The sequence below is a fragment of the Nannospalax galili genome, unplaced genomic scaffold (genome assembly GCF_000622305.1).
Source record: "Nannospalax galili isolate Female #2095 unplaced genomic scaffold, S.galili_v1.0 scaffold377, whole genome shotgun sequence".
Classification (NCBI taxonomy): Eukaryota; Metazoa; Chordata; class Mammalia; order Rodentia; family Spalacidae; genus Nannospalax; species Nannospalax galili.
Genome location: NW_008341187.1, coordinates 1878829 through 1903329, shown reverse-complemented (window position 1 = coordinate 1903329; position 24501 = coordinate 1878829). Strand labels below are relative to the sequence as shown.

General features: G+C 39.2%; 1 long non-coding RNA gene across 1 annotated transcript in view; it reads right to left on the bottom strand.

Annotated features, from left to right (window-relative positions):
- Positions 1 to 8790: 8790 nt before the first annotated feature.
- Positions 8791 to 24501, bottom strand: part of LOC115070996 — a 70736-nt gene continuing 55025 nt past the window's right edge. Inside the window, exons 2-3 of the long non-coding RNA XR_003850099.1 lie at positions 14118 to 14191; positions 8791 to 8823 (exon numbers count right to left, since the gene is read on the bottom strand). This is a non-coding gene — a long non-coding RNA (uncharacterized LOC115070996). The remainder of the gene's footprint in view (positions 8824 to 14117; positions 14192 to 24501) is intronic.

Genomic DNA, 24501 nt, shown 5'->3' with positions numbered 1-24501 from the left:
CTTGGTATATATATGTCTTTTTGAGACAGGGTCTCCCTGTAGCCCCAGCTGGCCTGGATTCACTATGGAGACCAAGCTGGCCTTGAACTCACAGAGATCCGCCTGCCTCTGCCTCTGGAGTGCTGGGATTAAAGGCGTGCGCCACCACACCCGGCTGAAAATCTTGTTTTTAAGTTTGAAAAGTAAGCCTAATTAGAGACTACAGACTTGATGTTTATAGAAATCAGGTTATAATTGATCAGACACAGTGGTGGAAGACTCAGAAAAGAATGAAGTTAAGAGCACTGATGTTACTAATAATTGTGTACAGATGAGAGAGAGAAAGATGAGGTGGTAGAAGACTGAGATGAAGGTGATAATACAATGGCGGACACCCACTGGCTAGTAAATCACAGAGAAAACCAGCTTAAGGCTTGTTAGGGGACCGATCTATAAGAGGTAGGAAAATATCACTACAGAAATATTAATTTTGTTTGATTTCTCTGAAAGAGACAGTGATACCAGTAATATAAATGGAAGAACAGCGAATGTGGCTGCTTCTTGAAGAAAAAATGGAAACCCCCTTTCCTCTTGATAACAAGGGCCAAGCTCAGAGAACAGAAATATGAAATTGCCCAAGTTCTTTAAACAGGGAGACTCTGGTGACCTGCAGGGCTGTGCTTTTGCTGAGTGTGGTGTGCTTCTAGGGCTGTAGAGAAGAAAAGATGAGCACGGCACCAACCACTTGTCATGTCCTCACACTCCATTTAACTGATATTGGTTTGAAAGGCTCCTAACTGCCACTCAGGAAGCTCAATCTTTATTAAGACAGGCTCTCACTCTTTAGTCCTGACTGTCTTGGAGCTCTCTAACTAGACCTTGGAACTCAGAGAGATCTGCCTACCTCTGCCTCCCAAGTGCTAAGATAAAGGGAATGCATCAGCATACCTGATAACAGGTTTTCCCAGGAAGATCAAACTTTGACCTCACCTAGGAGTGGAGTCTATCTCCTGAGGATTTAAGTGATACGGAGGGGATTTGCAGAGAGTTAAAAGGGTAACGGACAGCCCACAAAACCATTAAATAATCAGGTAACAAATGCTAACAATGGAGTGGTGTTAATGAGGGAGGAGCATTTTCTGTATATTCCTTATATTCTCCTTCATGCCTTTCACCACGTCTTCACACTGACCATCTTTGAGATCCCACCTTTTGCAGCTCCTTCTTCATTTCTGCATCATCTCACCTCACATTTGGCCACTGCTTTGTCAAGGATCAAGAGAAATGAAATGTAAATTCTAGCTCCTTTGACAATAGAATGGAGAAAGTAAAGAATGCTTCCCTTGCACACATACTTAATGCTTATTTTGTTGTAGAGACATGTAGCCTGACTCTCTAGTACCTTTTCCCCTGTGATTGCTCCTTTAGGCCACATAGTAGAAGAATCCAGCAGTTTGGTTTTAGTACTCATATTTAAGTTAGAATATTAACTCCAAAATAAGACATTTCCTAGGAGTAACTTCTGTTGAGCTAATGACCTGTAGCAGTCTGGTCCATTAACTCCTCCCAGCTGTTAATGCTCCTGAGAGAAATGCCCAGTGTCCCCATCATTATTGACTGATCACACCATCTTTCCTGGGCACATCTGGGGTTTGTGACATCTCTCTCCTAACCACTGTATTTTGGTTGTACACTACCAAACACTGTTGTGTGGTTTCAGATACTTTGATATTGAAGGATGGCCTACTTCTTTATCTTCACATAAACACACAAGCACACAGACACACAGACAGAGACATACACACACACACACACACACACACACACGCACACACACAAATGTGAAATCAGAATGCATCTTAAAGTTCAATTTCCCATACAACCCAGGATTTCTTTCCAAAGAAGAACCTGTTAGCTCTGGAACAGCAACTTAACTAACCTCCTTTGATTTTATCTCCTCTGCTACCATAGTCATAAACCTCTATCTTCCCCCCTCCTCCCTCCATCACTCTCCCTCTCCCTCTCCCTCTCCCTCTCTCTCTTATTTTTAGACAATCTCACTATACAGCCCAGACTAATTTAAATTCCTGATCCCCCTAACTCAGCCTTTGAGTGCTTGTATTACAACATGTGCCAGGACGCTGAGCTATATCACATATACAACAGTACATGTGATACTTAATTGGCATTAAAAATGGAGGGCATATATTATATGTATAGAAAGTTTTGTACCTCAGTCTGGACATTTTGGGCTCTCCTTCATAAAGCAAACCATGAGATTCATATAACACTCATGACTTCTCTAGCCTGAGTGGCAGTACATGAAAAGAAGGAGGATAAGGAAAGATTTATTTAATAACATGGTTTTTAAAAGTAATAGTGTTTAGCCACCTGTGAGTTTTATGGCTCTGGTATAATAATGATAAGAGAAATGATGACAAGTGAGATGTTCTATTTGAGTGTGACCGTTAGAAACTTGGTTTGGGTGTATTATCACAAAACATATTGGGACATAAATAGATGAGATAGTATTGCCCCATTTAACAGTAAAAAATGTCAAAACATGAGTTAACTGACCCAAATTCAGACCGCGGGGATCTATATTCACTCAATGGTCCGTATGGTCTGCTCATTTCCACAAGCCACCAGTTTCCAAGGAAGCATGCCAGTGGGAACTCTCTCAATCCCTGGCCCCATTTCCATAGCAAAATTACACAAAAACTGATGGAGAAAAAACAATACAATGAGAATGTACAAGACCATTTTCCTTAGTGTGGTCATCAAACTCTGGACTTTTCCATTTTTCATCAATAGCCATCAAGTGCGGCCTCTGGAAATGGTGACTGACGTGAACGACAAATCAAGAGGTAGAAATTCCTCTGTGCTTCTAACTACTGGTACTGTATGCTCAGATCAAATCAAAGCAATCACCTGAAGAGTTTGGTCCCTTGGAAGACCAAGAAGAAACTCAGCAGGCCTGGGAGACAGCTGACAGAACCCTGAAAAGGCAAAGCTTCTGCTCCTGGGTGTCACTGGAACAGTCAGGGTCCCATAGAGAATGTGGTCATCTGCAGATTATCCCTTGTGCTCCTCTCCTGCCTGTCTCCTGTGACCTATTTTTCTTTAGTCACCCTGGAATCTTATAGACTGAATAATAGCTTAGAAACTGAAAAGTAAGGTTCAAGTACCGTTCACCTAACGTGATCTATGAACTATTAAAAGTCAGCTTGAGCTGGGGCTTTTTTTCCTTAATATTCAAACTCTTGTTATATCTTCTATTGGGGTTCTTTTGTGGTGAAAAATGACTCAATGCTTTTAAGTACAAGATGCGTGCTGCTTATAAATACTAGCTAGAATCAGCACTATAGCAAGTTATAAATGTGAAAATGTAAAAGTAATGGACTTTTTATTGAATTACAGGCTGTATTTTTAAGTAATCAAAGGAATAAAAATATAGATCTCTCAGTTGTTGTAAATAAAATCACAGCTTTATCCATAAGATATAATTTCAATATTTTAACTCAGTTCATTGAAGGAAGCATAGTGTGAAATTTTACTTGGCAATAATTTTAAATAATGGCATCATTATTTTCAGTGAAATGCTTTAATATAGCCATTCATATAGAATGTGTCTCATATCTAAATATCAGATTTGGTCTCAGAAGAATTATTTAATAGCAAGATCCTTTATTTTTATTTCAATTTCTGTATGAAAATTCTGACAAGTTTAAAGAAAGTGTGAGTAAATGTGAAAATGAGGTTTGGTGCTTATGATGGTGAGAGAGTTGTGCACCATAAAATTTCAAAAACTGGAAAGATTATAATTTACTTATTTGGAAAAATCTGCACTTAACTTACTTGCTTTTGAAACAAATAAGGCCTTGGGAAGTTAATCTTTTATGAAGCTTTCTGCACTGTGTATCAAACTGATTTCATAGTTAACCTTGCTGTGCTGAACAACATTTTCACTGAGAAATACCAGCCCAGGAATAAACTCATTTCTGGTAATGCTGATGTGGCTGTTTGATGCCCCAAGAAGCTCATATGGATTCCAGAGCAGGAGTAGTGCTGATTCCATATGCTGGCCGAAAGAACCTTTCGTTTAGATTCTCAGGTCATAATATGAGATTCACTAAGAAGGCTTGTGGTCCCAGAGACTGTCAAGATGAAAACAAAGAGATGTAGGGTTCACTTTACATAAAGCTAAGCCAACACCCAACTACAGCAGGCTGGTTGTACACAGGAGCATAACAATATCTAGGATAAGCCAAATAACAGCCTCCTCCATCTCGAACTATACCAATAGATTATTTATGCAAGAAAATAGCTTGCCTCTCTGTCACCAGGAAAATGAGATTTTGTATTTATTACTCTCCCTCCTAGTCCCTCTTCTTCCCTTCTCACTCTTTAGCTTTTTTTCTTGGTTTTTCTCTTTTTAAAAATAAGACATGATTAGTCCCTGTTTTGATTGAATTGACTGTCACCTGGGTAGCCACACTTCACTTGGGTATTGCTACTCACTCTTTCATGATCGGAAATTTGGTATCTTCAACCTGATTTTTTAAAAAATAAGTCATAGCTCTCTGATTTCCTAGCTAATGCTATGTTGCACAGAATTTATATGCAGAGTTCAAATGAAGGAACAGGCATCTTTCTTTTCTCTTTAGAGCAATTAAGGAATTAAAAGACAAATATTGTCTTTCTTGGCTTGGACAGAGGTCTGTGGACCAAGCCCTGTTTATTCTTTTTGTTTTATTTGTTTATTTATTCATTGATTTATTTGTCTATTTTTATCTTATGTATACAAGTATCTTGCCTAAATGCATGTTAAGTGTACAACACAAATGCAGTGTCTTCAGAGGCCAGAAGAGGGCGTCGGCTTCCCTGGAACTGGAGCTACCGATGGCTGTTAGCTACCATGTGAGTGTTGAGAATCCAGCCTGGGTCCTCTGCAAAGCAGTCAGTGCTTTTAACTGGTGAGCCACCTCTCCAACCCCCTTATCCCTACTCTTTCTTAATTCATATCATGAGGCTCTGCAAACCAGACTAGACACTTTTGCAGAGGAAGACTGTCTCCTGACAAGGAGAGCATGCTGGCAGTCAAAGAGCAGAAGCTGCACCTTATCTCCACTAAAAGACCTAGCATCAATTTGGAGACACCTGTTAACTCTCTGAGCATCACTGTAAGACGTGAACCAGAACAGCACAAATCTATGGAGAGACACAGAGCACATTGTTTGGAGGACATTTGGAGACATTAACCTTTACAGAAATAAAAGAAAAAGAAGAGCAAAGAAGGAAAAGATTCCTCAGGCTTCCTTTCCTGTAAGTGCTTAGAAAATTGTCACAGAAAATTGTCTGCCTTGGAAAATCAGTCACTTCAAAAAGAGTTTTTCCTCCAATCTGCCTAAAAACCACTTCTGTGGAGCTGACACAGCTTTACAATGGCAGAGATTATGATATTGCAATGAAAATTTTACTTAAAAACTAATGCATAAAATGTAAATGCTACAACAGTATGGGATTTTATAATAAGGATTGAGGTCTAAAGAACTCTGGACCTAGGAATGAGAACAAGCCCAGTGGACCAATTATTTGTAGGACTACCTTAAAGTCCAAGAGGGAAGGAAAGAAGGAAAGGAGGTGGGGAGGGGGGTGTGTCCTAGTTTGTTTCTTCATTGCTGTGACAAAACACTCTGACCACTACCAACTTGGGGAGGAAAGGGTTTATTCAGCTTACATCTCCCAGGTCATAGTTCATCAGGGAGCCCAAGGTAGGAACTCAGGGCAGGAACCTGGAGACAGGAGCTGGAGCACAGTCCATGGAGGAACACTGCTTACTGGCTTGCTCCCCTGGCCCATGCTCAGCCTGCTTTCTTATGCAACACAGGCCCACCTGCCCAGGGGTGGCACCACCCACAGTGGGCTGGGCCCTCCCACGTCGCTCATCAAGAAGATGTCCCTCAGACATGGCCACAGGCTAGTCCAACAGAGCCAATTCCCCGACTGAGGCTCCCTCAGCCCAGGTGTGTCAAGTTGACACTAAAGCTGTCCAGCACAGGAGGGATAAGGAAGGATAGTTGGAGAGGAGAGAAGAGGAGAGAAGAAAGGGATGATAACTTAAAAGAGCAATATTCTGAAATACAGAATAAATATTCGGAAAAAAGGAAACTATAAAAGAGTCATAATCAGCAATTGCCCTCACAGGTGCATCCTAGTACAAGTATATCAGGATGTATCTATGGCTCAGAAAAAGTTGCAGATGGAGGTAGAGTTCTGGCTAGAGGTAAGAGTAGGAAGCAGATTTGTTGTAAGGTAAAAGTGAAGTATGTATCACAAGTGCCAGTGAAAATTTTTGATGAGACATGAAGTAACTGAAGAAATGCTACATACACGGCTAAAGAAATATGCATCAAGTAATTGAAGTATAAAATATCTTTTTCTCTATATCAAAATTATTGCATTTAGGAGTGAATTTGAACAAAAATTTCATAGAATTCTGATACAGCTGAAGATATTATGATCAGTTCATTCACCTTAGTAATCTTAGGACCTATCTGCACTAGAGTTCCTCAGAGACTCAAGCCCTAGACTCTAAAGCATCCATCTCATGTGTATTCACATCTCTCCTCAGCATCTATACCATAGAGACACTCATTATTGAGAATATGTTCCAAGACCCCTAGTAGCTGCCTAAAACTGTAGATACTAGCGAACCCTATTTAGATTGTTAATTTTCCACATACATACCTGTGGTACTGTTTAATTTATAAATTAGGAACAGCAAAAGATTAGTAATAATAACTCAAAATGAAATAATTATAGTAAGTTATATGAATGTAGTCACTCTCAAAATATCTTATTATATGTACATATTATTTGGAGGGCAGAATATATAATATGGACAGTCCCTGGCCTAGATGAATGGAGCAAGATATTGCACAGTTTTATCACAAGACTAGGAATGCTGCACAATTTTAAATGTCTGCATTGTTTATTTCCAGAACTTTTTATTTAATATTTTTAGACAATATTTAACCCTAGATAATTGAAACTACAGAAAGCAAAGTTTCTGATAAGAGGAAATGATTACTATCCTAATTATATATTATACTATCTTAGAGATAACCTAGAAAATAGTAACTCAAATAATTTTGTTTCTCTGGTTCAAATCAGGATCTCAATTTAATCTTCAAGATAAACAAGTTCCTATAGTATTCCCTCTCTTAAACATTTAGTATCTTTAACCATCAGTAAAATGAAAATTAAAACCACATTGAGATTTCATCTTACCCCAGTTAAACTTGCTAATATAAAAATTTAATAATAAAAAACTAACATGCTGGCAAGAATGTGGGGAAAAGAAAAACACTTATTCACTGCTGTTGGAAGTACAAACTGCTAGTGCAGCTACTATGGAAATAAGCAAAGGGATTTTATTCTATTACAGGAACACCTGTTCATCCCTGCTCTATTCACAATAGGAAATGGAAGCAACCTAGATGCTCTGTAGCGGTTTCCTTTTCCATAAAACCTTAAGTTGGGCAAACAACAGGATGTTTTCAGGGGAGATGAAACATTCCATCCTCCAGAAAAGTTCATGAAGTTCAGGAAATAACTCAATAGCATCAGGAAGTCCCTGAAATTGAGCAGTTTCACTATGCCCTTGACCCCCCCCCCGGAAGCATATACAACCATAAGGACTGCTGAGAGATACTCTCAGACAAGCTGAACTTCCTAGAAGAGGCTCAGAGCAGTGGAGCAGCCTGGAAGCAGACAGCAGCCCAGCTACCTAGAAGAAATAGAGACCAACCAAACTTCCAGGAAGAGGCTCAGACCAACTGAGTTGCCTGGAAAACACACTCTCCAATCTGTTAAGCTGCCTGCAAGTTGTGCAGTATCTTCCAGGTTTCCTGCTTTTGTGAGCTGCCACCCATGCTGGGGTGGGTTTTGGTGGTAGAGCTGTCTATGAATCATTTCTGCTCCTGTCAGTCACTTCGCCTTTATTCCTGTAAATAAGTCCCATAATATGCAGTGGTTCACCAAGTTGGACTTTGGTAGTATTCTTCCTTTGATCTGTCATTGGTTCCCTATCTGGATGAGTAGACATTTGTTCATGTCTCCCCAGGAATGGGGCCACACAACATGTCCATCAAGAGATGAATGGATAAAGAAAATATAGTACATTTACACACTGGAATGTTATTCAGCTGTTATGAAAAACAAAATTATGAAATTTGTAGGTAAATGGGTTGGAGGCAGAAACAATCAACCTGACTGAAATAACCCAGACTCAGAAAAACAAACACCGCATGTTCTGTCTCACAAGTGAATGCTAGCTTGATTCTTTAGATATGTTTCACTTGCAAAATCCAGAGAGCTAAGTAAGCTAGCAAGGGGCTCTGGTAGGGAGCCTCATGGAAGGGGAGATAAAATACAGTGATACAAAGGAAGAAAGGGCAATAATAGGATAGGGAGGGTTAAAAGAGTCAGGGATGGGAGAGCAGGGTAAAGGAGGGAGTTATAAGGATGGATAAGTACACTAAAGGCCTTTAGAAAAAAGTCATACGGAAACCTACTACTATAGAAGCTTCTTAAAATATGTACCCATACAATGTAAAGAGAGTTTAAATGGAATTACCTTATGATGAGGAGAACAATGCAGCTACTAGAAACCGTAGGTATGGTGATTTAAATGAGAATGTCCCCCATAGGCTCCAAGTAGTTGAATATTTTGGGAGGTCTTAGAAGGTGTGGCCTTGCTGGAGGAAGCATGTCACTGGAGGCTGGCATAGAGAGTTCTTCAGCCTTGCTGGATTTCCAGTCACTCTCTACCGGAAGTGCCTGTGTGAAGATATGTGAGCACTCAGCTTCTGCTCAGTTGCCTCTGCCCCCATGCCTCCCTGCCATGATGAACTCTTGCTCCTTTGAAACCAACCATAAGCTACATTAACTCTTCCTTTTAAAAGTTCCCTTGATCATGGTGTTTTATCACAGAAACAGAAACATGGCTAATACAATAAGCTAGCAAATAAAAAGCTTGATGTCAGAAATAAACTCTCTTTTGTTGGTGTTGTTAGCTGGGGGTGCCATAGATACTCAAATAATATGGGCTATTGCCATTGCTCTTGGTTACCCACCAGTACTTGAGGGTAAGACCCTATTATTGACAGTAGTACATACGTGAGTCATAGAACAAACAAGGAGAAATCAACCTGGATCTGATCCTGAAGCTTCGTCTCTATTGCCTAGATTTCATAGTGCTGAAAGTGCTATGTGTGATTCCAGAAGAGAAAAGTAATCATCAGTTTTATCCACTGTGAACTCTGTGAGCTACATTGACTGTCCTGGCAAGATATGTCTACTGGTGCAGTAGTGACATGATTATTATGGGAGTAATCAACAACTTTCTGATTGAAGAATTTAAGGCCCATTTCACAAGATGGAATCCTGGAACTTTTCAGTGCCAAGAACCTGTGGCTAGACAGGTCACCAACCATAAGGGGAAAACTACAACTATTATTCTACTAAATGGACATAGTATTAAACCGACTCCTAATGTCTTAGCTACAACCATAGATTAGTGCATCTTTCAACTCTTATGAGAGAGATTTCTTTTAATGGTGATTTACAAAGAGTCATAACTGGTAAATGTGCAGAGACTAAAAGATTGTGTTTAGTCCTGAATAGGACATTTATATCAAATCTCTACCTCCCAAGGTTTAGGGATCATTGTAGAAGACATAGCAGAAAGATTTTAAGAGCCAGAGATGGTAGATGAATACAAGGAAACTGTTTTCTGGATACAACAGGAAAGTTGCACATATGAACCCAAAGCCCTTGTAACAGCATGCACAAGACCTGTACAAGCCCAAGCCACACAAAAGTCCAACATGGATGGGGGTAGTGGGCAAGAAGCCCTAGCCCTAGTTAAGGAACTATTGGCAATTGATAGCTTCTGAGAGATGGGGAGTCAGTTTTTAAGTCACTTTAAGAGTATGATACCAGGCTTCAGGGGATGGACCCACACCCAAGAGCACTTGGGGAAAGACTCCACAGGACTTTAAAAAATAGTAATAGAGGACATGAAGTCCAGTGGAGGCTCGTAAGGTGGAAATGGAAATGGGGGAGGGGCCTGAATATGATGGAAATACCTTGTATGAAATTCTCAAAGAATCAATAAAAGCACTTTTTAAAACAATTCACTGTCTCTGTGCTCTCTCTCTCTCTTTCTGTCTCTCTCTCTCTCTGTAGCAGACACGCACACACACACACACACACACACACACTCACTCACTCACCATGGAATCCTGGCACTGTTTTCAGGGCCCAGAATCTGTGCTTAAATTGGCTATACTTTCTTCCAACCTGGTGCCATGTAACCCCCCCTACCTTTGCTCCTATTCCATCTTAAGATTTTTACCTTCCCAGACACCTTTCCTGTCCAGAATACAGACAGAGCTCCAGGTTCCCCTGTCATGGCATTCTCAGCTACTTCCTGTTTTCAGCTTCCGTGGTTGCATTGTGAACCACTGTAAAACATCCCTTTCTGTCTGTTGTTCAAGAAGGTTATCTCAGCTTTTCAAATTCCCAATGCCTGACTTTTAAATTAAGAAGTTCTCAATAAATGACAAATATTTAGTTTAAGACAATTTTATATAGAGCAGTAGCCTGCGATTATTAAATGGAACCAGAAGCCACCCTCTTGTTTCATATTTAAGAACTGTAATTATCTTTATAGCTATCAAATGGCTATCAAATTTTATGCCACAGAATCATGGGATTCCTTCAAAGAATTTATAGTCATTTACCCATGTATTTTTCAACAAATAGTGAATCAATAAATAAATGAATAAAAACTAGAAAAGGAAATATTAAAGAGTATATTTTGAATCCTAAATATTTCAAATAATTTCCAGAAAGGAGATGTCTTTGATTCATACTTTTATAGCTTAATTGCTTTATCATTTTTAATTATTAGTTTGTAAGTTATAATTCCCAATAATCCCGTCTAATAAGACTTTAAGCTCCATTACAGCATGAGCTATGTTAGAAGTTGTTTTATTTTTAGAGCTTGCAGTGTAATGATTAACATAGAACAGATACCTAAAATCATTAAAAAGAATTAAATTGAAAATTAGAAATTTACTTTAAAATGTAACACATTGTACAGCTTCACATACAGAAAGCATGTTTACATAAACCATGTCCTCAGTTTTACTTGCTATTCTGACCATTGCAGCTACATCTAGAAAACAAATTAATTGTGTTAGGGAATTTTAACCTCATGTGCTAAGTGCATTGTAATATTTAAAATTTTTAATATTTTTTTCAAGTAAAGATGACAAAATTGACATAAGAATAATTGAACAATAAGAAAGGCAGAATAGCTTTTGAAGGGCAATGCTTCAAGTGCATGTTAAGGAATTTTGTCTTCATGGAAAAGAGAGGAGCTTTTTCACAAAGACTTTTTAGTGAGGTTTAGCATAAAATATGTACTTAAATCCCAGAGAACCAGAGAAGTTCATCTGACATGAATATTTCCCTGAACTCCTTGAAAATAACAGACAGATCTACAGAAATCAGAGCGTAGTTTGCTTGTTTAAGATGCAGATCTAGAGCCAGTTAATCCAATTACTAGGCAGATCACTTTGAAAAGTCACTGAGTCTCTTCGTGTTTTTACCGTTTCCCATCTGTAACGCAGGGGAAAGAATCAAACCTGCCTCATAGGATTACTGTGAAAAATAACTGAGGTAATACATGTTGATGTCAGTGACTAGCAATTAATAGCATAGGAATATGCTATCTGGAACCTAATTTTTACGTCAAATAAAACATTAACATGGGCGGGAATAAGGATATTAATATAGGCGGCTTACTGGTACTTCTCTCCCACATGTTCATTTCTTACTTCCTGTTCCCCCAAAGACCATCTTGTCTATGAGCAAAGAAAATGACAGAATAAAAACTGGAATTAAAGGTTTACTTCCTGAAATTCCAACAAGAAATTATTCACAAGTGTTCATAAGCAGGAAAAGGACGGGAAACAAAACCTAACAGACATCATAATGAAAGCTGTCTAGGAAACAGCATAAAAAGAAACCCAAACGAAGTCCACCTGTCATCTGGAAGAGTGCACCTCACAACACATCCCTGAGAACTTGGGGTAGAGATTTCATTACTGAGTGCAAAGGATTCAGTAAATCAATGGGGCCTTCAAGGGAGCAGAGCTTCCTAATGGGATTGTAGAAGCCAAAGCCTGGAATACTCTGAACAATTCCTTCTCAGTCTGCCTCCTGCATATATCGATTGGCCTCCTTTGAAGAACACACTCAACAATATCTGAGATGACAGCTCTACATAAAAAAAAAAAAAAAAGAAGAGAGGCTGGGCTTCGTGGCCCATGCCTTTAATCCCAGCACTCAGGAGGTAGAGGCAGGTGGATCTCTGTAAGTTCAAGACAAACCTGGTCTACATAGTGAGTTCCAGGACAGCTGGGGCTACAGGGAGACCCTTCTTCAAAAAGACCAGAGAGAGAGAGAGAGAGAGAGAGAGAGAGAGAGACAGAGAGACAGAGAGACAGAGAGACAGAGAGAGACAGAGAATAAGTCAGGACATGGAGAGCACATGCTAAAAAAGAGTCAACACTGTATCTGAACTTTCACTGGAAAGCTCTAGATGCAAAGATTCTTTCACTTATTAAGAGGATATAATGGGGGCAGGATATATATCTCAGTGGTCAGAATACTTGCTTAGCATATGTGAGACTCCAGGTCTGATCCCCAGAACTTCATAGAAAGTAAGGGAGACAAAGGGAAGGAAAGAGGAAGGACAGGGGCAAGGGAAGGGAAGGGTTTATCAAGAGTTTATCATATTGCTCATAGCATTGCAAGTAAACAGACAAACTGCTCTCATGGCCTCTGCATTCTAGATAAGAGAAGAAACAACCCCAAGGCAAGTAAATGAGTGCACAACTACATCACATGACAAGGACAGTTACCCAGTCTAAAGGTCAAGGGAAACTATAATATGAACTTCAGTCATATACCCCAAGGATACAGTTCTTAGAAACTGAAACAGATGGGGCTGGAGAGATGATTCAGCAGTTAGCACTGGCTGCTGCAGAGGACCTAGGTTCAGTTCCCAGCACCTACATGGCAGCTAACAACCATCTGTAACCCCAGTTCCAGGGGATCTGATGCCTTCTCCTGGCTTCCATGGGTATTTCAAGACATGGGTGCACTTACATACATGCAGGCAATATACTCATACACATAAAATAAAAAGAAAATATTTTTAAAAAGAAATTAAAATAGGTCAATACAGATACATCCAAAGAAAGGTTCCAGTGAAGGGTATGTCTCAAAGATGTGCAAGGTGTTTTTCAAGTAGGAGGGCTCCTGTATTGTGTCTCGGTTAAAGTATCTGCCCAGGCACAAGGCATCCTTGAGGCATGCCGTGTACACTGGATAAATTTGTTTTATAAACCTAACCTAAATTACAAGTTTCCTGCAGTCTCTCTATCTACAAAGCACTTGAAAGCATCATGTATAATTTTAATGAGCACCTAGGGATCCCAGAGTTCCAATGAAAAAAAGTGGTGAAAACGGACTTTTAAAAGTTTAGAAATTTCTAAATATTTTTCCTCAGAACACTTTCCATCTTCCTCAGTGGTGCACTCGTACCACTATCTTAAGTTCTCTTAGCAAAACCTGAGAATGGATGCAAACCCAGGAATTCAGATTCCAGAAGCAATGTTAAGCATCAAACTCAGTCAACAGTGAAGAAAGCACGTAAAAGAAATTATACCTTCAACAAATCAATCAACTTCTTGTAAATCTTTAACCTGAACATAATGGATATGTGGCAGTAAGTGAAGCAAAGTGAGTATGTTTAATAGTCTCTACACCTTTTACTAAATAATACTACATAGGTATAGACCTCACTTAGCTCAACAGCAAATGCCTTAATCCAAAAATTACAAATATAAAAGTTAAGGGCTTCAGCAACAGAATAAAAGACACATATGACTTCCTGAGATGCGCATGAGCTCAAAAGCCAAGTCAAAGTAGGCCAAGTTCTCCCAGGGCTGGCCTCATGCCCTATTGTTGGAGCTGTCAGTGTGCCCAGCACATACCTGGTAAAGGAACACAGTGATACTAACAGGATGGTACCAGTTCAGTTGCCCCTGCCAACTTCAAAAGAGGATGCCTGTGAACAGAAATGGAACAAGTGTGTTCAGGAAGCTAGGTCCATGAGAGATGCAGGCTAGTCTGCTTGTCTCTTTCAGTATCTTGGCCATCTGTAACAGGAGAAACCTGTGTGGACAATATGTTCTTAACAAAAGCACTAGCCTGCCCCAGGGAGACAGCACAGGAAATGGTCCGTTTGAACTAGTATGCTCTGTCCTACTTAAAAGATTTTTTTCCCAACAAATCCTTCTACATTTCCCTCATGTAAATAATAAGACCCAAGAGTACCACGTTTTTCTTAGCAAAGGCTGTTTGTAATAGTTTAGCCTGCCTCCTTTGCACTGTTAAGGTTTTGTTTAGCAAATGCTATTATACAGAACAGATTCACATATGTTATAGTGCTTTAATTTTCCAATATTCATGGGTTATTTGTAGATCCACTTTATAGATAAAGAAACTAAAGCCCAATATCATCTAATTTGGACCAGGATTCAGGACAGGATCAACTCTTCCTCTTGCTGAAGATAACCTTCATCACTAATCCTGGCCATGTAAAACATAAAAATCTAAAAATTTGAGTCAGATTTTTTTTACAAAATTAGAAAATAAGACCATTAAATAATCTTTACAAAGATTAAGTCAGACTGTGTAGGAGCCTCAGAGAAACAAGTAATAAGGGGCAAAGAAAAAAAGACTCTAGATAAAACTTAATTCTACAAAGAATGGGGGCGGGTTGTCAAGAGCTAAGAGAAACTGAAAGAGCACTCCTCAACAGGAATTTGATTTGGTATGGGGCCTCAGACCCTTTTGGGCTCAATCTCTTCTGGTACTCTGTATTTTTCTATTTTACTGTCTGCTCCCTACCCTTCCATCCAAATGAGTCCCTGGTGCTTGATTTTAGTGATTTATCTAAAACTGGCAATAAGAAGTGTTTATGTGTCACGTCGTTTAGTGTATAAGGAACAGTCAATCACTAGAATTATTAAAAAAGACAGTCTTGATTTCTGGAGCAGTAAAATAGGAATTCTCTATTAAGCATTGCCATTTGCAAACACCCAGGCTAACAGAGCACAGTGTCAAGAAAGAGGTGGGCAACTTGGGAGCTTGGAAGAAAAATAGTACCTGCTCTGAATCTTCAGTTAACACCAAGAATGGCTTTTTCTCTAATAAAACAACTCAAATTTAAAATGAAACTATACAAAGTTAAAGTTGAATTCATGTCATATAATCAAATCATGCTGAATTTATTTTTCCAGAAAGAGCTAACGAATACACAAGTGGGCTTTCATGGTTTAAAGCTTCATCAGTACTTTTGAAATGGTGGCAGGACTGCTGGCTTCTCCGTAGAGCATCAGGCATGGGGTGGGGTGAGGGGGTTGCCAAGATAGATTCTGGGGTTACAATGGAGGTATGCTGACTTTTCAAAAATAATTTCAGTTCATGAAAAAACTGCTAATGTGAGTCCTGGGAAACTAGGAATAATATACATCATATATCATGTATATGTGAGCGGGGTACTTGTGCACATGTGTGCATGACCTTGGGTGTCTTTCTTAATTCAGAGCTTGCTGATTGACTAGTCTAGCTAGGCTATTATATGTTTTAAAAAAATGCCTAGTGTGAAAATAAGTCACAACAACAATATTAACAAAATGAATTACATATTCATGGAAAACACAAAATAATAAAATAGTTCTGCTCTCAAAATGAAAATTCCTAATAGTTCTGCAGTTTCTGTACTGGGACATGGCATAAAGCAATTAGGATTTTCTTGTCCAACCCTCTCTATGCCCAGATCCTTTCCAGTCAGTTCAAACCCTATTCTTGCTGCTCTTATGTCCCATAATTTCTTATAACCTGCATCCCACATTCTTCTACTTGTGAATTAACTTTTAAAAATAGGTTATATGTAGCCTGCCTTTCTTAGGATATTCTGTCTAATGGGCAGAAGCTGGATTGTCCAAAAGACTCTTCAAAAATGTTTATATGCAGTTCATTTGAAAATGTGTTCACCAGGAGATTAATTTCCTTTTACACACAAGAAAATATAAAAAAAAGATTATAGAGGAATAGGAAGGATTGGGGTTTAAGTTCAACCCTGTTAAGCTAAAATGACACTTTAAAATTTTTATTTATTTACTTTTATTTTACGTGTTTGAGTGTTATGCCTGCAGGTGTGTAAGTGCACCTGTGTCAGGCAGTTCCCAAAGAGGACAGAAAAGGGCATTTGATTCCCTGGAACTGGAGCTACAGATGGTTGTTAGTTGCCATGTGGGTGTTGGGATTCAAACCTGGGTCCTCTACAGCTAGTACTCTTAACCTCTAGGTCATCTCTCCAACCCAAAATGATGCTTTTTAATCAAAATCAGTATATAAAAATTACTTTCTGACTTACTATAACCAGAGATTTTTTGAGAAAGTAAGCCATGTTTTCATTCCTTTTGTCATTCTTGTTCATTTTCCCCCAAAACATATGAGAGATTTTCCCTACTTTATCATGAGGATCAGTGAGGCCAACATAATTTTTAACTTTCAAAGCTTCAGGTATATTGAGCTCATACTGTGTCCACGTGGTAAGCATTTGCTGAGCGCCTGCTCCTTGAAGGCCAAATGGAATGTCCAGCATTTGTACAGCACTTTAAGGCATAATGTTCTCCCCACATAGCCTCTTAGCCTCTTCTCAGACCCTCAGGGCAACCCTGAAAGTAGATAGGGGAGTCTCATCAATAAAACACAAGTGAGTAGGAAAATAACACATTTAATGACGTGGTTCATGTCCCAAAGCCTATTCTCAATACGAGGAGGCCCCAAGTCCCCAGCACCAGTACACTATCTATTTTGTGCCTGGAAATTCCATTTTTCAAATGAATGCCTAGGATTCCAAATGATTGAATTCTAATTCTAGGACTTCAGTTTCTCACGGTGAAGATGTTTTGATTTCATAATTGGCAGTGATGATATCACTTATTGACGGCTCACTCTGTGCTTCTTAAGGCTTTTGTGCAGCTGTTTGACAACATTGCTTTATCGCTCTCCCTGAGCTGTCAAGCATCCTGCAAACCTATTTCTTACCACATGCATGCATGAATGCTTGACTAGTTCTGTGTACAAAAGAAAGTAAATAATGAACCATGGCACACAAAGAAGGTCAAAGATAGCCAAACTAAATTACACATTACTTGCACACTGCTGACCCTGTTCATTTGAATTGTGGATTAGAAATGGACAGCATAAAGGTCAGTATGGATAGGAAAGACATTTCTCAATATCTAAAATCCGGTTTACCTATGTTCCTTAAAAATGATAGCTACATAAAAGATGTCAGTTAAGGGGTGAAGGTGGCTTCCAAAAGGACAATAAAAAAAAAAGAATGACATGAAGCAATGTATGAGGTGGGAATTGTTTTGGAACTAATCGACAACAGCCGTTGGTTCATTCCAAATCCACAGTAGGCAATTTCTGCTTTGTCTGAGCCTCCAAAAGGCCCAAGACATGCAGGATTCTCTCATCGGGTTTTGGCTTTCAATTTTTGAGGCCAGCAATTAATAGTTATAGTGTTAAGATTCATTTTTAAAATATTGTATAGGATTCCTACTGAAAAAACTGTAATTAGCCCACTCCAGCTAGGGCTTGCTGCTTGATGTTAATTAATAGGTTCTTTTAGTAGGGGAAGCCCTTCTATTTCAAGGTTATCTGCCAAATATAACTCTTATTTTTGTTTGCCTTCTTTCAATTAGCACATTTTGACTGAACAAAATCTACATTTCCCAAAATAATTAAATATACTTTAACTAGAAGGCGCTTAACACAATGCATTAAAACAATGTTTAAATGTTTTTCTTAAAACAATGTTTTTCTACCACTTGACTCAAGTTTTGAGGAGGCTAATTTGTAGTTGAATCAGTACATCCAATTATGGCTCAGCTGAAAATAAAATTAGTGTGACACTTTATTAAGACAATGACTCATAAAATGTTCTGCTATGAAGGCAGACACAAGACTGCTTGCATTTGATATAGAGCTAAATTATATGAGACACTTGTTTTTTAATATTTTTAGTTATTATTTTTATTTTATGTGTATGAATGCATTGTTTGCAGTGTGTGTAAGTACATCTGTGTCGTGCAATGCCCACAGAGGTCAGAAGAGGATGTTGTGCTGATCCTCTGGAACTGGAGTTAGAATGGTTATTAGCTGCCATGTGGGTGCTGGGAATCAAACCCAGGTCCTCTGCAAGAGCAGCCAGTACTCTTAACTGCTGAGCTATCACTCCAGCCCAACACTTGTAATACCTAAAAGTAGGAGCTCATTTTCTTTTATAAGGCCTAGAAGATGAGGGCAAGTGCGCTTTAGCTACTCAGAAACCTCAGCAAAGAACATCAAGTGGATTCCCTCCCCAGAGGTGCCATCCTATCGGTATACAGCACAGGCTGAAAGAAGCAAACCCAGCGACCACTGAACAGGAATGGCTGACACTGTGTGGCTAAGGTCTTCCTCCTGCTGAACTCTTGTAATAACTCACCTATTCTCTCAGGCATGTTAGCCTTCTACCCCCGTTGGCATAATTAGTAAACACATTTAAAGATTCCTTCAAGATTACAAATACCTTGAAGACAGAACCCATTTCTGATTTGTGTCTGTGTACCCAGCACCAAGCTCAGCACCTTGTTCTCAATTTTCGATGAGTCAGTACTTGTTGACTCATCATGAGGGTCTTGGCTCTGGTCTTCTAGCACCTCACCAGTCTCCTCACCATGGCCATCAGATGTGACAGGAGTAGAGTCCTGTTCTAGTTTGCTTTCTATTGTTGTAATAAACACTATGACCAAAAGCAACTCGAGGGAGGAAAGAGTTTATTTCATCTTACAGGTTACGTCTCATCATCCAGGAAAGCCAATGCAGGAACTCAAGGCAGGTACTTGTGGACAGGAAATGAAGCCAAGACTACAGAGGAAAGCTGCTTACTGCCTTGCTCCCTGCCTTGTTCAATTATCTTTCTTGCACAGCCCACCAGTCTATGGACAGCACTGCCCACAGGGCACTGGACCCTCCTACCTCAATTAGTAATTAAGAAAATGCCTCACAGACAGGCTCACAGACACAAGTCCTTACAGCACTATAAACCTTGCAGGGATTCTTGTCAGTGATCAGTGAAATATTCAGTGCAGTTAAAGAGATGCTGTGTTTCCACCCAGAAACTCCTAAATTCTACCTTCCTTTAAGAGGAGGGGAGGAGATGAGAGACCCCTTGGGACCTCAAGGAGGCTGGGAGACAGTCACTTTAATAATACTAAATATGAGTTTTGTTTTATTTTATTTCTATTTTGAATCCTCCTATATATCAGTTTCAAAATTTAGTTGTACCCATGTTGTTTTTGCATATTCATACCCACCAAGAGACAAATTCTGGACTTTAATGCACATTCACAGTTGTTATTAATTTAATCAAGAGCTGTGTCTGTGCATTTAAAAACAGAATCTGCTACATTTGTACATATCTTAACTATTGCTTAAGGAGTACAAATGGTTCTGATATATAAAATATCAAGACATAAAAAGTACTTTAAAACCTGATGCACTAATCTACAATATTGCTTCTATAATTCACTTTCATTGGAACTGAGGTAATATTTCTTAAATAATTCACTAAGGGCCCAGGTGTTTGTTGAGACTTCTGAAAAACAAAACAAAACAAACAAACAGAAAACAAAACTCACTTTAAGGTTAAGAAGAATTTGCTGCCCCATTGGTATACTTGAAAGAAACTACTACTCATCAATCAGTCTTTTCTGATGAACCTGAGTCCTCAACACAGTACACCAAGAAACTACAATTGGAAAATTTATCCACTGCAACCTTGGTTCAAGACTCGTTCTTAGTGATTTTTTCAATCAGAAACAGTTGTGAAAGCTATGAAGCATCTCCCTAGAAATACTCACATATGCAAAAAAAATTCACATTATTTCATATAGCCATTGGCACTCAGGAAGTTTTCTGTTAACCTTTTAGATCCATCAACATATGTGAAAAATCTGTGCTCTGGATCATGTATCAGTAAATGATGAAAATTCTATGTCATGACAAAGAGTACATGACTTCCAGCTTCCCTTTTCAAACTCTCCCTTTCTTTTTTTAAAACTTTTTTTCTGTATTTTTGAGAGGTTCTTACATATATCCAATAAAATACAGCCATTTCTAGCCTCCAATTTCCCCCCGTAACTTTCTCTCTGTATCCCTCAACACACCCCTTCCAGATTTTATGTCTTTTTAAGGAATAATCCACTAAGTACGGTTAATGTTTCCCATATGTGCATGGATATGAACTCCCCCTCTTTTTTTCTTTCTTTCTTTCTTTCTTTCTTTCTTTCAGTGCATGTGTGTGGTGTGGTGTGTGTGTGTGTGTGTGTGTGTGTGTGTGTGTGTGTGTGTGTTTGAAAATATATTAATACATAGTGGAACAAGAGGTAGAGAGAATACTAATATACTAGTGCATCTCTCAATTCTCATCAATGAAACTCTCCCATGCAACAGAGAGCAATGAACCCAGGGCTCAGGGACCATTGCGGAAGAGGGGGCAAAAAGGCTATTAAAGCCAGGGAAGGAGGTAACCATATGGAAACAGTCTTACAGGCTCTTGGGACCTTCTCATTTGAGCTTACAGCAATGGTGACAGCATGCACAAAACCCATACAAACTCAAGCAGACAAAAATCCAGCACAGATATATTGAAATGGGTAGTAAGCCCTGATCTTAACCGAAGAGCTATTGGACAGCTGATTACTGCTGAGTGAGAAAGAGCTGATCTTCTTTGATGGAGTGACTATAGATATACTGACTAGAACCAAGTGGATGAATTTGCACTGAGGATCCTAAGGGGGCAATAACTTAACTCAATAGACCTTAACATAAATGACAGAATGCATGGACTCCAGAGGGCCAGGGGTTATGGGAGGGTGCTGATGGAGAAGGGTAAAGATCATTAAGATGTGTATAAAATACTCAAAAAATTAATAAAAATAATAAAACTATATTAGCATAAATGTCTGAATTTTACAGCACTTTAAGGGTCAAAGAATGAGTCAAACTCTTCAAAAGTAGGCAGGAGTATCTAAGCTTATCACATTTCCTGAAGTGCATCCCACACGCTCATCACGGGTGGAAAAAAACACATGGTCAAATCATACAACTCGTATGTGATGTTAGAATGGCCATTGTCAGTGGCTTCCATGGATATGAAAGAATACACATTTTGTTGCTGCATGAAATGCTGTTTACATTTTTATAATTAAATGCAAAGTAAGTGTTTTACCCTGGATTCAGATTTACCATTTAGAAGTAAAACAAGGATACTGAGAAAATGCAACTGTTCCCAACTTGAGATTTTCCTATGATCTCAGACCAAGTCCTTGATACAAAGTGCTAATTAATCCATTGCTAATTTATAGGTTAGCAGGGAAACTGGAAATCTAGAGACAAGCAAATATATTTCTGTACTTTCAAATGCAAACTGCCAAAATGATCAGTTAAATATCAGTGACTTCCTAATTGCTAATAATCTGACCACAGAACTCAAGTTTCATTCCTATTAATTTTAACAGGGCATGCAACAGTAAGGTTTCAAATTCGTATTAAGTATCTTAACACTGCTGTTCATGCACTATTCTAGGACATATTCTATTGCTTTCTCTTTTAAGCTAGATTTCTTTCTCCATTCGCATTTATTTTGTAAATTACCATTCTATCCTAAGGAGAAAATATGTATACATACACATAATGTTTTTCACCAAAACAATACAAATAATACCATTATAAGATGGAATTAACTATAACTATGGACATTCCTCCCCTATCTTCCCTACGTTTCTTAGGGCCTTTTCTTCCCCTTGAAATTTTCATCATAGCCTTGTGAAGCGTTTTTTTACCTCAAGGTAAGACCATCAATACATAATTTGTAAGTCCTTATATTCAGATGTTTTAAATTTTAATAGTAATATATATATTATTCATGTGTTACCTGAATGTATGTAAGTGCACCCATGTGTGCAGTGCCCATGGAGGCCAGAAAAGGGCATTGGATCTCCTGGAACTGAAGTTACAGATGGCTGTCAGTCACCGTGTGTGCTGGGAACTGAACTCTGGTCCTCTGCAAAAGCAGCCAGTGCTCTGAACTGCTGAGCCATCTATCTAGCTGCTTGTTGATGTATTTGGAAACAACCACAGTAGACATCATAGCATTGCCACATACAATAGGAGTGTGGCTTTGTGATCTGAAAGGGTCACACTCTCGTTTTTTAAAAAATAAAGCAAATGATAAAGAATTGAACTGACGTTTATTTATACATTTGGGTTTAATAATTCAGGGAAAAAAACCCTAAGTTACCAGAGAAACATTTATCAATAAACAAAAGAGCTGTAAAGAAGGCAGAAAGGTCTGCATGGCACAGGGATATACACTCGCCACATAAACTAGGTCTGCATGGCACAGGGATAGACACTCACCGCATAAACTAGGTCTGCATGGCACAGGGATAGACACTCACCGCATAAACTAGGTCTGCATGGCACAGGGATAGACACTCACCGCATAAACTAGGTCTGCATGGCACAGGGATAGACACTCACCGCATAAACTAGGTCTGCATGGCACAGGGATAGACACTCACCGCATAAACTAGGTCTGCATGGCACAGGGATAGACACTCACCGCATAAACTAGGTCTGCATGGCACAGGGATAGACACTCACCGCATAAACTAGGTCTGCATGGCACAGGGATAGACACTCACCGCATAAACTAGGTCTGCATGGCACAGGGATAGACATATAGACCAATGAAAAACAACTCAGCATTAAGAAATATCCTGTATGCCCATGTCCAGTTGATGTTTGACAAGAACTTCAAATCACTGAGGGGGAAATGTCTTCAACAAATGATGTTGAAACAGCTAAGATTCCACATTCAAAGAATAATGTTTGAAGATGTACCTCATTGGTACATCACTTGCCAAGCTTATGTAAGCTGCTAGGTGGATCTGCAGCAAGGAGGTAGGAAAAGAATGAAGTTGCTGACATTGGACATCTACCTCACATAATATGTACAATATATAAACTCCAAATAGATGGATGGGGCTAGGGAGATGACTCAGTGAGTAACGTGCTTGTTACATAAGATGAGGACCTGAGTTTGAATTCCCAGAAACCACATCAAGCCAGATGTAGCAGTGTGTGTCTATAATCCCAGCATTTCTATGGTAAGACAGAAGGTAGAGTCAAGAGCATCTCTGGAGGTTCATGGACCAGCTAACCTGGCATACAAAGAGGTGAATAGTAAGGGACCCTGTATCAAACAAGGTGAACACCAATACCCAAGGTTGTCTTCTGACCTTGTCATGCAATTCATGGCACATGTGTGACTACATTCATACATGAATATGTACATACATACACACACACTCACACACCATATACACATAAAATAAATGGATTGATAACAATAGGAGCAAACGCCATAAAACTTGGAGAAGAAAACAAGTATATGCTCATGACCTTGGATTTGACAGGGTGTTCTTAAAAATGATACTAAAGGCACAATGAATAGAAGAAAAAAGATCATGAACTGGAATTCCTTAATATTTAAAGATTTTGTGTACATAAAGCATATTCTCAAAAACTTCAAAGTCACACCACCCACTGTGTCATCAAAGGCACATGATATTCTGCAATCCTCACCCCAAATAGGAACCTTCAAAACCTGTCTGTCCACCCACCCACCAGCAGCCAGTCCACCTCACTCCTAGAGGACTGTGTAGTGTCCTGAACTCTAGCATCAGGTAGGGACCCCTAACCCAGCATCCATCCAACCCACTTCCTCTTGCAATGGTGTGGCATCCTGTGCTCCAACTACAAAGAGCACAGCTAGCTCCTGCTATGACCTAAGCCCCCGTCATCCAAGGATAAACTGTAGAACCCAGTGAACCCTCCACCGTCTTCTAAAGGTAGGCAACAAGAATCTTCTAATGCCACAGAAGGTTTGTTCCTGGACTCAGAAATTTAAACTATCCTTAGCTGAACTGGGATCATTTCTTGCACCCCATTTCACATGAACTCAGAGTTGCCCCAATACTGAACCCCAAGCATCATTTAGCTGGTCCATAACCTGGCAAGTTGAGGTAACAGCAAATTTTAAACACCCAGTCAGCAAAGGCAAAATTATATACCACACCAAGAAACACCACCAATGACCTAATTCCAGGTACTTAGTTCCCCTCGAAAAATCGCAAACAATATGAATAACCAAGACAAGATGTCTCCTCCAGAAATCAGTACCCC